This window comes from Ascaphus truei, unplaced genomic scaffold (genome assembly GCF_040206685.1).
Source record: "Ascaphus truei isolate aAscTru1 unplaced genomic scaffold, aAscTru1.hap1 HAP1_SCAFFOLD_839, whole genome shotgun sequence".
NCBI classification, from domain to species: domain Eukaryota; kingdom Metazoa; phylum Chordata; class Amphibia; order Anura; family Ascaphidae; genus Ascaphus; species Ascaphus truei.
The window spans coordinates 137,991-151,315 of record NW_027457177.1 but is presented as its reverse complement, the minus strand read 5'-3'; the positions used below and the strand labels follow the sequence as shown (position 1 = coordinate 151,315).

Here is a 13,325-nt window from a genome sequence, read left to right as displayed (position 1 = left end):
GATCAGTAACCAGTCAGAGAAGCTAGCAGGCAAAGAACTACATTTCCCACAATGCACCTCGTGGAGTGTGGCTAGCAGCTACACCTTCTCTCACTAGTTTGTCTCCTGCGAGCTTCCGTACACAGCGTCTTGTTAGAGTGGGGCGTGGACATGTGTAAACTTCAATGGTGGGAAAATGAGACAGTTTTAGCTGCTAGCTGAGCAGTGGTACAGCGCTCTGTAGAAGGCGCTCTCAGTCGGGTGAGTGATTTTTCAATGTGTGTGTTTATTTTATTTCATTTCTCATTTTACTTTCACTTTAAGTACTGCATGCTTATTTTTTTCTGTGGGCATTTAGGGATTTAAGTGCTCCGTGAGCCGAGTCCTCCATTGAAGGAGGAGCTATGAGGCCAACCTATCACAGCTACTGTACCATCTTCAGTTGCTTTCAGTATACTGATTAATCCACGGCACAGAATATGCAACTTCAAATACATCTATCAACTGTCTATATGTTAAGCCCCCGGACAAGCATTTGCTTGTTAGTTATACACTAGTTTCATACAAGCACTTCACACAGGGGGCTTCAACTTAGGTAGTACTTGACCGGCCGGTCTGAGTGTTCTCATTTCCATATATTTCTTGCCTCTACACTTTATTTACATACTTTGTACTTATTACTGCAGTGTAGCATTTTTCCCCACACCTTAAGGTTCAGTTTATAACAGCTTTGTAGGTCACCACTGCTCCTCATTTTAACCATTTATGTGTATGTGATTAATAAACCTTTATTGATACAATTTGTGTATGTTAGAGTGCTATTCAGGGGATTCTTTTTTTCTGTGTTAGTTTTCATATATATGTGTGTGTGTGTGTGTGTGTGTGTGTGTGTGTGTGTGTGTGTGTGTGTGTGTGTGTGTGTGTGTGTATATATGTATATATTTATGTATATATATTTGTGTGTGTGTGACCTTGGGCAAGTCACTTCATATCCTCTGTGCCTCAGGCACCAATGTCATAGATTGTAAGCTCTATGGGGCAGGGACTTGTGTCTGCAAAATGTCTCTGTATAGCGCTACGTAAAACTAGCAGCGCTTTAAAAGAACATGCTGTTATTATTATTATATATAAATGTGTATGTATTTATTTATATAGCACTATTAATGTATATAGCGTTTCACAGTAGTAATACATGTGAAAATCCTATAAATAACAAATACAAATATCAGGTCATGGGAATAAGTGATTTGGACATAAAAGTAACATTTCGGAAGTGTGGACAACTAATACATCTTGTAGATTGCCTTTACAGTGTGATGTCATTGATTCAGTAGATTGTGTGCAGACCAGGACTGCAGTACAGTGTCACTCACATGGATGACTTGCGTGGTAGAAGCTCAAGAACAAGGATGTCAAACTCCAGTCCTCGAGGGCAGCAAACAGGCCAGGTTTCCAGGATATCCCTACTGAAAACCTGGCCTGTTTGGGACCCTCGAGGACTGGAGTTTGACATGCATGCTCTAGACGGAGCACAGCTGTGGGTGGGAGGTGGATTTGCTTTGCATCAAATGGTTTGGAGCAAGGTTTATTGTATGTATTATCATAATAACAATGCAATGCTTAACTTTTATTTCAGGAGGGATGACTGCAGAACAGAAGTGAATATTGAAGCCATGTGTTCCTTTTCTTGCAAAAGAGAAAATTTGAAGGACAGTTGAACAGAATGAAAATTACTACACAGAGACAGATAAGCAATGTGTATATTTCTCATTTACCATTTAGTATTTGTCGTTTTATTGACTCCACACAATCCGGCTGCTACGGGTTTCACATTGAACATTTTCATCTCTACTCTACCCCTTCCTGTGATCTGAACCATGCAAGTTTTCATTGATTCAATACATCATGAGTAGAGTGTGGCTACAGTATGAAGTAAAGACCCAAGGACCACATCTACTACCATTCATAACAAGAACATGTGCAGTAGCGCACAGCTGCAGTTCTATGTGATTGTTATGAAAGGTTGAGGTGGTTCAATTCTATGAATCTGGTGTGGGATGGACCATGTTTGCATCACATGGTTTCATCTAGGCCAGTAGATTATATAACTCTCAGTACAGGTTACACATGGCATCAGTATTAGTGATGTAAAGAGTGCTAAAGCTTCAATGTGGAGAACAAAGCCAAGTAATGTTGAAGTTACTCCTTTTACCATTTACTTGGTCAGTCTGTACTGTCTACTCCCCACACAGCTGCTAAGGGTCTTCCATTTTAAATACTTTCACCTCCTATTCTGCACTGCTTTGCTGCCCATTATTTAGACATGCGTTCCAGTCATGTTTACCACTCTGAATCTCTCTGCAGTCATTGATTCAGCACATCATGGGTAGAGCATGGCTACAGATACAGAAAGCTTTTATTATTTTACCGGCTGATCATCCATAATATTGCATTAAAACATAGAATATCACTTAATTTCCAAAAGATTCAGTGATGCTGATAATGCAGAATCTCACAACATTTCCCATCATAATGCCATAATGCACCAGAGGAAGAAATAATCCTTGCTATATCTGTACATTGTGTGACGTATTACCTCCATGACCATTGATAGCAAGTACATCTTCTGTATAGAGCGGCTGTGTTATGATGCAGTTATTGATCATCATTGACATAATCACAAGAATCTTATGCAAAGGGAAATTGTCCGCAGCGAAGTGAGATGTGTGCCTGTTTTAAGTCCTCCAGCTTAACGCCCCTACACCTCCCACTACACAGACATACTTACTTATGCATACACTGACATCTGGCATACCTACACACACCCCAGGGCCACTTCCTTCCCCTGATGTCAGGGAGAGGATGGGCATGCAGAGTGCAGTAAGTCTCCACGTTACTCTGGCCAACAGTCTTGGCCTACCCCCAGCATCTGTCACCCACAACATCTGTTCCCTCCTTGTAAAGTGCTGAACTATCTCACCTGGGTCAGTGCTATAGCTGATCACAGTGCCCGATCATGATGTCACTGTGACAGGCAGCAGTGCAGATTGACCGGTCAATCAATGCAGTGCCGCACCATATGCACTAAATGAGATTTCCGTGCCCCCTGTCAGGTTACTCCCTGGGCAGTGACCCTGCTCACCCCCTCCCCTAGTTCCACCTCTGACCACAATTATCTCTCTTGGAGAGTGTAGCAAATTGGTGTTGGTGGAATCTCACCTCTGCCATGCATGGTCACAATCTGGGCACAGGACCCAAATAGTGGGCAATGTGGCACTTCTTACAGTAGAGAATAAGTAACTATATTCTTTACTTGTGTATTAAGGACCTTATTTGCATTAAAATTCAGTCCCCATGGGACCAAGACTTTCTGGCTTACTGAACAAAGTGGAATTGTTTCGTAGAGGGTGGAGAATTGTATTTTATCTGAAATTACCCCCTCTGCACAAAATACAAACAATTATACACATACATGTACCTTGTGGAAGTTGTTGCCCTCTATCTTCCTGTGGTCTCTCCCTGTTTCTCACCGTGCCTCCTCCCATTTCCTTGCACCTCTGCGTCTCCGCATATATCCCTATACTCAGAGCCGGCTCCGGTCAGTGACATGGGATGCCCAAATATGAGCATATCCATACATGGGCATCCATGCCACTGACCGGAGCCCACTCTGTTGCGGATATGGAGAGAGACTGGGAGATTTACATCCCCTTATAATTCATATGGTGCATAGTACCGGCACGTATTGTTTTACCGTTACTGTGTACCTTCCTACTTTCACACTGGTACAGTATGTGCTGCAGTGGGACTGAGAGGGATATATTGGTAACACATAGTTATTGTTGGGGGAATTCAATCCATTTTGAAAATAGTAATGCAATGTTTTATACTTTTTTTTTTTGCAGTAATGAAGAATGAAAAAGTTCTGTTAAAATTGAATTGGAGGTGAACTGGAATCATCATCAACTCTGCACCAGTGTGAATTGATGTTCTTTAATGTTCTGATAAGGTACATGCAACATCTCTTCCTCAACCCCTACACCACTCTCTGCCTCTTGCCTCTCTCTCTCCACCTCCCTGCTAAGCGTATTAACCCATCTAATGTAATCCACATTCCATGTCTGACTTTACTCTTCACTTCTCACGTGCCCTCTGGAATGTCTGCTCTCTGACTAACAAGGTCTATTTGTACATGACCTATTCTGCTCTCATCATCCACCACTTCTCATTCCCCTCACCCCTGTCCTACTCGATACCTCAGCTTAATTGAACTCTCTCCTCTGACATCTACCCTTATCTCTAACCTCTCCTCACTTTCTGCTTAAACTAACTATCTTGTTAACTTTTACAATGCTATCATCTCCTCCTCCTCCCTCCTCCCTCCTCCATTATATATTTATATGCCCCTTCTAGGCTCTGACACACTCATCCCTCTAAGGCCATGATTATCATGGGCACATGCTTGGTCATCCACAGTGCGTGCGAGCGATGCAGAGCCGCCTCGGACCTCAGTGCAGGGATTGCTGCATACCCCAGCATCTGTCACCCACAAACAATACACACACTAATACTCCCCACAATACACACTATAATACCTCCTCAATACTAATCTCTCCAATAATATTATAGCTCCAAACACAATATACACAACACCCTTACACAAGATACACAATCTAGTACTCTCCTCTGCACCTCTACACACAATATAATACTCCCACACACACAATATACACACTACCCTCCTACCCCCATAAAATACAACCAATAATACACACACACTTTGTGGATGTTGGGACCAGCTCCCGGCATGCACCAGTGAAAGAGAGAGGCCCGCAGAAGCTCGGAAGAACTCCCTCCATCCGTGCCTTCCTCCGTTTCACATCTTCTCCCTGTCTCTCTCCCTCCCTTTCCTTGCATCTCCCTGCGTCTTTACGTATACCCAGTCAGTGACGGCTCTGGTCACGTGATGCCTTAATATGGGCTTATCCATATATGTTCATCCACGTCACTAATGTGATGCCCGCACTGTTGCGGAGCTGGTACTTACGACGCGCACTTATTGTTTTTTCAGTAATGCGTACCTGACTCTACCGGCCTACTTTCAACACTAGTACAATAAGTGCTTCACTACGAGTGAGTGGGGAATATTGGCATCACACAGTCACTGTTGAATATGCCATTCAATCCATTTTGAAAATAGTAATGCAATGTGGTTTTGTTTTGTTTGCTTTTTGCAGTAATGAAGAATGGATAAGTTATATTAAAATTAAATTGGAGGGGAACTGGATTCAGCATTTCATCATGAACTCTGCACTTGTGAGAATTTACCTTCTTGAATGCCCTGAGAGGTACACGCAACTTTAAGACTATAATCTGCTGTGCAAGCTTTCGTGCTATACCTCCCCCTCAGGTTTTGATTTATACATTTGCTCCCTCAAGTCATGTCCTCTAATATTTGAAAGCTCTCTCCTAGCATTTTCTCTCTACCAAAGAACGTCATCCCAATGTAACCTCTCTCTTGTTCTCTCTGCTTGCTGTTTCCTCACTTTTCTGTTAAACTTTTCTAATTTCTCTAACTTCCACACTCCTGCTTTTATCCACATGTTCTCCTCTTTCCTTCCCCTACCTTTGCATGTGTCTACACACTGCACCATTTGTACAGACCTCTATTGCAGCTATTTCTGCACTGCTCAATGAAAAGCACTCATGTACATCCTATTCTCTGCGCCCCCTCTCTCTCTGCGCCCCCTCTCTCTCTGCGCCCCCTCTCTCTCTGCGCCCCCTCTCTCTCTGCGCCCCCTCTCTCTCTGCGCCCCCTCTCTCTCTGCGCCCCCTCTCTCTCTGCGCCCCCTCTCTCTCTGCGCCCCCTCTCTCTCTGCGCCCCCTCTCTCTCTGCGCCTATCTGTCTCTCTCTACACCTATCTCTGTGTCTCCTTCTATGTTTGCTGATGTGTGGGATATCTCTTATAATCTTGAACCTGCTCATATACACATCGGGTCTCCCTGCCTCTGCCTCCCTGCTAAGAGTGTTAACCTATCTAATGTAATCCACATTCCTTTCCTTACTTTTCTCTTCCCTTCTCCTATGCCCTCTGGAATGTCCGTTCTCTGACTAACAAGGCTCTAGTTGTACATGACCTCTTCTGCTCTCATCATTCACAATCAGTCATTCCCCTCACCCCATCTTACCTGTCCCACTGATTTTCCTCTGCTTAATTAAACTCTCCTCTGACATCTACTCTAACCTCTCTGCTCTCTCTCTCTCTTTCTGCTTAAACTGACAATCTTATTAACTCTTACAATGCTATCCTCTATATGCCCCTTCAAGCTCTGACACACACGTCCCTCTAACCCACACCCTTGGCTAAATTCCCAAACATGTTCATCACACTTCCACTCACTGTTCTTAATGCCTATGAAGGAAATCTCACACTTGATGTTTGATTTTTCTACAGTAAAAATGTCTCCAGTCCTGTATAAAGCTGCTCTCTGGGGCCAAACCACACTACTTTTTTTTCCACATTCATCAACACACAAATTTAATTTACGCTGTCTTTTTTCCCCTGTATTTGACTCCCTCCACTAACCTTCTTCTCACACTTGCCATCCTTCCTTCACTTCTCCTCAAGCATTTGACTACTTCAGAGGCAAGGTGGATGCCACCCACAAGGAGATTCCTTCTGTCCCTTCCCCCTTCTCTCCTTCTACCTAATTCTCCTTCTGCATTTGACTCATTTTCTTCTCTTACAGAGCTGGAAGCTAATCATCTTCTCTTCTCCCTCTACCACATGCCCTCTAGATCGTATCCCCTCACACCTTACTGCATCTCTTAGTCCCCACTCTCACCCACATCTTCAAGTCCTCCCTATTCTCTGGCTCTTTACCCTCTTACTTTAAGCCTGTAGTGGTCACCCTTTTCTCAGAAACAACCTACACCCTATGTGCCTTACTAACTACCGCCCTATATCCCTCCTGCTGTTTGTCTCCTAATTGCTAGAATGTCAACATTCTTAAATCACATGCCCTCCTGGATCCTTTACAACCTGCCTTTCGTACAGCTCGTTCTACAGACTGTGCTTAAAGCAAATTCCCAAGGTCACTTTTCCCTACTAATCCTACTTGATCTATCTGCTGCGTTTGATGCTCTCAATCACTCTCCTCCTTCATATTCTAAACTCTCTCTTGGTATCCGTAACACAGTTCTATCCTGGTTTTCATCATAACTTTCCTGTCACACATTCTCCATCTCTGTTGCTAACATGTCTTCGTCATCTATTGATCTGTCTGTGGGTATACATCAGGGCTCTGTTCTGAGATCTCTCTTTCTCTCTACATACTATCATTTGGTGACCTCATCAACTCTTTGTGACAATCCTATAAATAACAAATACAAATATCAGGTCATGGGAATAAGTGATTTGGACATAAAAGTAACATTTCGGAAGTGTGGACAACTAATACATCTTGTAGATTGCCTTTACAGTGTGATGTCATTGATTCAGTAGATTGTGTGCAGACCAGGACTGCAGTACAGTGTCACTCACATGGATGACTTGCGTGGTAGAAGCTCAAGAACAAGGATGTCAAACTCCAGTCCTCGAGGGCAGCAAACAGGCCAGGTTTTCAGGATATCCCTACTGAAAACCTGGCCTGTTTGGGACCCTCGAGGACTGGAGTTTGACATGCATGCTCTAGAAGGAGCACAGCTGTGGGTGGGAGGTGGATTTGCTTTGCATCAAATGGTTTGGAGCAAGGTTTATTGTATGTATTATCATAATAACAATGCAATGCTTAACTTTTATTTCAGGAGGGATGACTGCAGAACAGAAGTGAATATTGAAGCCATGTGTTCCTTTTCTTGCAAAAGAGAAAATTTGAAGGACAGTTGAAGAGAAGGAAAATTACTACACAGAGACAGATAAGCAATGTGTATATTTCTCATTTACCATTTAGTATTTGTCGTTAGGGTTAGGGTTAGGGTTAGGGTTAGGGTTAGGGTTAGGGTTAGGGTTAGGGTTAGGGTTAGGGTTAGGGTTAGGGTTAGGGTTAGGGTTAGGGTTAGGGTTAGGGTTAGGGTTATAGGGGAATACGAAAATTTAGGTATGTGACTCATTTGGGTACTAACCAATCAGAGAAGAGTTAGGGTTGAAAGTTAGGGTTGAAAGTTAGGGTTGAAAGTTAGGGTTGACACTTAGGATTATTTTTCTATTTTTGTTTGGCCCAGGATTATAGGGGAATACGAAAATTTAGGTATGTGACTCATTTGGGTACTAACCAATCAGAGAAGAGTTAGGGTTGAAAGTTAGGGTTGAAAGTTAGGGTTGAAAGTTAGGGTTGAAAGTTAGGGTTGAAAGTTAGGGTTGAAAGTTAGGGTTGAAAGTTAGGGTTGACACTTAGGATTATTTTTCTATTTTTGTTTGGCCCAGGGTTATAGGGGAATACGAAAATTTAGGTATGTGACTCATTTGGGTACTAACCAATCAGAGAAGAGTTAGGGTTAGCGTTGAAAGTTAGGGTTAGGGTTGACCCTTACGATTATTTTTGTATTTGTGTTTGGTGAAAAAAGAATAGAACATTTTTAGTTATGTGACTCATTTAGGTACTTGGCCAATGAGAGTTAAGTTCTGAACAATTTAGGGAGGGTGTGGTTTGGGGTTGAAAGTGTGGTAAGAAAAAGTGTAAGTGGGTAAGCACGTGAGGGAGGTTGTGGGTAGGTGGGTGAGGGAGGTTTAGGGATGTATGGTGGGTGTGGGTAAGGAGGTTGAAGGTTTTTGAGGGAAGGTGGATGATGAAGAGAGTGGGTAGGTGGTGTTGAAGGTGGATTAGGGAGGGTGAGTAAATGTGTCTGGGAGGGTGAGGATGAAGGTGGGTGAAAAAAGTGTGGTTCAGGTATGGGTGAGTGGGCAAGGGTGAGGCTGGGTATTGGTGTGCAGGTAAGGGTGGTGAAGGTGAATTTTAATATGGATGATGAGGGTAGAAGGTGGGTGAGGGAGGTTGGGTGAAGGAGGGTGTGGGAAGGTGATGTTGAAGGTGGGTGAGGGATGGTTAATATGGGTATAGGAGGCTTTGTAGGTAAGGTTGAGGCCAGTAAGGTAGAGTGAACATGGGTGAGGGAGGGTGAGGATTAAGGTGGAAGAGGGAGGGTGTGTTTAAGTGGGGTTAAAGGTTGGTGAATGTAGGTGAGGTAGGGGGATGAGTGAAGGTGTGGGTGAGTGAAGGTGTTGGTGAGGGGGCAATGGTGGGTGGGTGAAGGTGGATGAGTGTGAGGGTGAAGGTGGATGAGGTGGTGGGTGATAGTGAACATGGGTCAAGAGCGGGTGAGGGAGGGCATGGAATCAGTCTGTGAGCCTGCCCTTTCTATTTTGTTGTATATATTCTATTCCCTATCCAATTGACATGTTGCATTTATATGCAGTTAGTCATTCAAAAATTTGAAAACTCTTGCATTCGTTGCATGTTAGCGAGAGGCACCCTTAGAGGTAAAGAGCTAGCTTTTACCTCACTACTAAGTACTTGGACATTGAGGACTAGATCCGTTTTGTACAGAGCGGAGCTTCTCCTCTGCCGTATGCTAGGAGTGAAGAAGCACTACTGTCTATCGTCCGTAAAGGGGTATGCTTTCTTCCCCCAATTTACAGTCGAGCTAGCGCTGCAGATGGGACAGTAGCGAAGAGTTCACTGCCTGACTCTAAAAGGGCACACTCGTGTAAAGGGAGAGAAATCAACTCAAAGCTTTATATCCGGAGAGATCAAAGCAATGCATTGTGTAGGTGTACTCACTTACCTCAACTACTTACCTCCTTGTTAGTATGTCCTTTGTGAACATCATCTTGATAGACGAACTTACCTATTTTCATACTGCAAATAAATTTTACCCAAGATAAGTGAAAAAATATAATGCAATCCCCTTTAGAGCAATGCAGTTGAGGACCCTCTTTCACTGATGGACTAAATAAACAATGCTTAGACTGAGTGAGAGAGGGGTTTGTGAGAGAGAGGGGAGAGTGGTAGTCCTTGAAAGAGAGAGAGAAAGAAAGGACATTTGTGAGAGTAAAATACAGGTGATTTAGAAGGAGCAGGGATGCTAGTCAGGGAGAGTAATAGAGAGCAGGGAGAGAAAGAGAGGGTGTGAGAAAGAAAAAGAGAGAGAGAGAAGTGGAAGAAAGAAATGTATGTGAGAGCAAGAGACGGGTTGAAGTGAAAAAGATAGAGTGGGAGTAAGAGAGAAAAAAATTGAGAGAAGGGAGAGGGAGAGAGAAGGGAGAGGGAGAGAGAAGAGAGGGAGAGAGAAGGGAGAGAGAGAAAGCAGGGAGAGACAAGTGTGAGAGGAGGGACAGAGAAGGGAGAGGGAGAGAGAAGGGAGAGGGAGAGAAAAGGAAAAGGGAGAGAAAATGAAAAGGGAGAGAGAAGGAAATGGAGATAGAAGGAAAAGGGAGAGAGAAGGAAGAGGGAGAGAGAATGGAGAGACAAGGAAAGGGAGAGAGAAGGGATAGTGAGAGAAAAGGGAGAGGGAGAGAGATGGAAGTGACAAGGGAGAGAGGAGGGAGAGAGAAGGGAGAGGGAGAGCGAAGGAAAGGAGAGGGGAAAGGAAAAGGGAGAGAATGGAGAGACAAGGAAAAGGGAGAGAGCATGGAAAGTGAGAGAGAAGGAAGAAGGAGAGAGAAGGAAGAGGGAGAGAGATGGGATAGGGAGAGAGAAGGGAGAGAGAAGGCAGAGGGATAGAGAAGGGAGTGAGAAAAGGGAGAGAGAAGGGAGAGAGAAAGAAAAGGGAGAGAGAAGGGAGAGGGAGAGACAAGGAAAGGGAGAGATAAGGGATAGGGAGAGAGAAGGGATAGGGAGAGAGAGAAGGGATAGGGAGAGGAAGAAGGGATACGGAGAGAGAGAGAAGGTAGATGTAGAGAGAAGGGAGATGGAGAGAGAAGGGAGAGGGAGAGAGAAGGGTGAGGGAGAGAAAAGGAAAAGGGAAAGAAAAGGAAAAGGGAGAGAAAAGGAAAAGGGAGAGAAAAGGAAAAGGGAGAGAAAAGGAAAAGGGAGAGAAAAGGAAAAGAAAAGGGAGAGAAAAGGGAGAGAAAAGGGAGAGAAAAGGGAGAGAAAAGGGAGAGAAAAGGGAGAGAGAAGGCAAAATGAGAGAGAAGGTAAAGGGAGAGAGAAGGAAAAGGGAGAGAGAAGGAAAGGGAGATAGAAGGAAAAGGGAGAGAGAAGGAAGAGGGAGAGAGAAGGAAGAGGGAGAGAGAATGGAGAGACAAGGGAGAGGGAGAGACAAGGAAAGGGAGAGAGAAGGGATAGGGAGAGAGAAGGGATAGGGAGAGAGAAGGGAGAGGGAGAGAGAAGGGAGAGGGAGAGAGTGATGAGGGAGTGACAAGGAAAAGGGAGAGAGAAGGGAGAGGGAGAGAGAAGGGAGAGGGAGAGAGGAGAGAGAGAAGGGAGAGAGAGAAGGGAGAGGGATAGACAGAGAGAAGGAAGAGGGTGCGAGAGAAGGGAAAGGGAGAGAGAGAGAAGGGAGAGGGGGAGAGAGAGGTAGAGGGAATGATCAGGGAGTTATAAGGGAGAGGGATAGAGAAGGGAGGGGGAGAGAGAGAGAGAAGGGAGTGGAGAGAGAGAGAAGGGAGAGGGAGAGCAAAGGAAAGGGGAGGGGAAAGGAAAAGGGAGAGAATGGAGAGACAAGGAAAAGGGAGAGAGATTGGAAAGGGAGAGAGAAGGAAGAGGGAGAGAGAAGGAAGAGGGAGAGAGAATGGATAGGGAGAGAGAAGGGAGAGAGAAGGCAGAGGGATAGAGAAGGGAGTGAGAAAATGGAGAGAGAAAGAAAAGGGAGAGAGAAGGAAAAGGGAGAGAGAAGGAAAAGGGAGAGAGAAGGAAAGGGAGATAGAAGGAAAAGGGATATAGAAGGAAAAGGGAGAGAGAATGAGAAGGGAGAGAGAATGGAGAGACAAGGAAGAGGGAGAGACAAGGAAAGGGAGAGAGAAGGGATAGGGAGAGCGAAGGAAGAGGGAGAGAGAAAAGGGAGAGAGAGAGAGAAGGGAGAGAAAGAGAGTGATGAGGGAGTGACAAGGAAAAGGGAGAGAGAAGGGAGAGGGAGAGAGAAGGGAGAGGGAGAGAGGAGAGAGAAAAGGGAGAGAGAGAGAAGGGAGAGGGAGAGAGAGAGGTAGAGGGAATGACGAGGGAGTTATAAGGGAGAGGGAGAGAGAAGGGAGGGGGAGAGAGAGAGAAGGGAGTGGAGAGAGAGAGAAGGGAGTGGAGAGAGAGAGAAGGGAGAGGGAGAGCGAAGGAAAGGGGAGGCAAGGAAAAGGGAGAGAATGGAGAGATAAGGAAAAGGGAGAGAGCATGGAAAGGGAGAGAGCATGGAAAGGGAGAGAGAAGTAAGAGGGAGAGAGAAGGAAGAGGGAGAGAGAAGGGATAGGGAGAGAGAATGGAGAGACAAGGGAGAGGGAGAGACAAGGAAAGGGAGAGAGAAGGGATAGGGAGAGAGAAGGGAGAGGGAGAGAGAAGGGGGTGACAAGGGAGAGAGGAGGGAGAGAGAAGGGAGAGGGAGAGAGAAGGAAAAGGGAGGGGAAAGGAAAAGGGAGAGAGAAGGAAGAGGGAGGGAGAAGGAAGATGGAGAGAGAAGGAAGATGGAGAGAGAAGGAAGATGGAGAGAGAAGGAAGATGGAGAGAGAAGGAAGAGGGAGAGAGAAGGAAGAGGGAGAGAGAAGGAAGAGGGAGAGAGAAGGAAGAGGGAGAGAGAAGGAAGAGGGAGAGAGAAGGAAGAGGGAGAGAGAAGGAAGAGGGAGAGAGAATGGAGAGACAAGGGAGAGGTAGAAACAAGGGAGAGGGAGCGACAAGGGATAGGGAGAGAGAAGGAAGAGGGAGAGAGAGAAGGAAGAGGGAGAGAGAGAAGGAAGAGGGAGAGAGAGAAGGAAGAGGGAGAGAGAGAAGGAAGAGGGAGAGAGAGAAGGGATATGGAGAGAGAGAAGGTAGATGTAGAGAGAAGGGAGATGGAGAAGAAGGAAGATGGAGAAGGGAGAGAGAGAGAGAGAGAGAGAGAGAGAGAGAGAGAGAGAGATGAGGGAGTGACAAGGAAAATGGAGAGAGAAGGGAGAGTGAGAGAGAAGGGAGAGGGAGAGAGGAGAGAGAAGGGAGAGAGAGAAGAGAGAGGGAGAGACAGAGAGAAGGAAGAGGGTGAGAGAGAAAGGAATGGTTGAGAGAGAGAAGGGAGAGGGAGAGGGAATGACGAGGGAGTTATAAGGGAGAGGGAGAGAGAAGGGAGGGGGAGAGAGAGAAGGGAGTGGAGAGAGAGAGAAGGGAGAGGGAGAGCGAAGGAAAGGGTAGGGGAAAGGAAAAGGGAGAGAATGGAGAGATAAGGAAAAGGG

General features: G+C 45.2%; 1 long non-coding RNA gene across 1 annotated transcript; it reads left to right on the top strand.

Annotated features, from left to right (window-relative positions):
- The first annotated feature begins 1,620 nt into the window (after positions 1–1,620).
- LOC142486398 (uncharacterized) lies at positions 1,621–7,902 on the top strand. Its single transcript, XR_012798952.1, has 5 exons — positions 1,621–1,735; positions 3,885–3,988; positions 5,051–5,112; positions 5,217–5,295; positions 7,787–7,902. It is a non-coding gene; the product is annotated as an uncharacterized LOC142486398 (long non-coding RNA).
- The last annotated feature ends 5,423 nt before the right edge of the window (positions 7,903–13,325 follow it).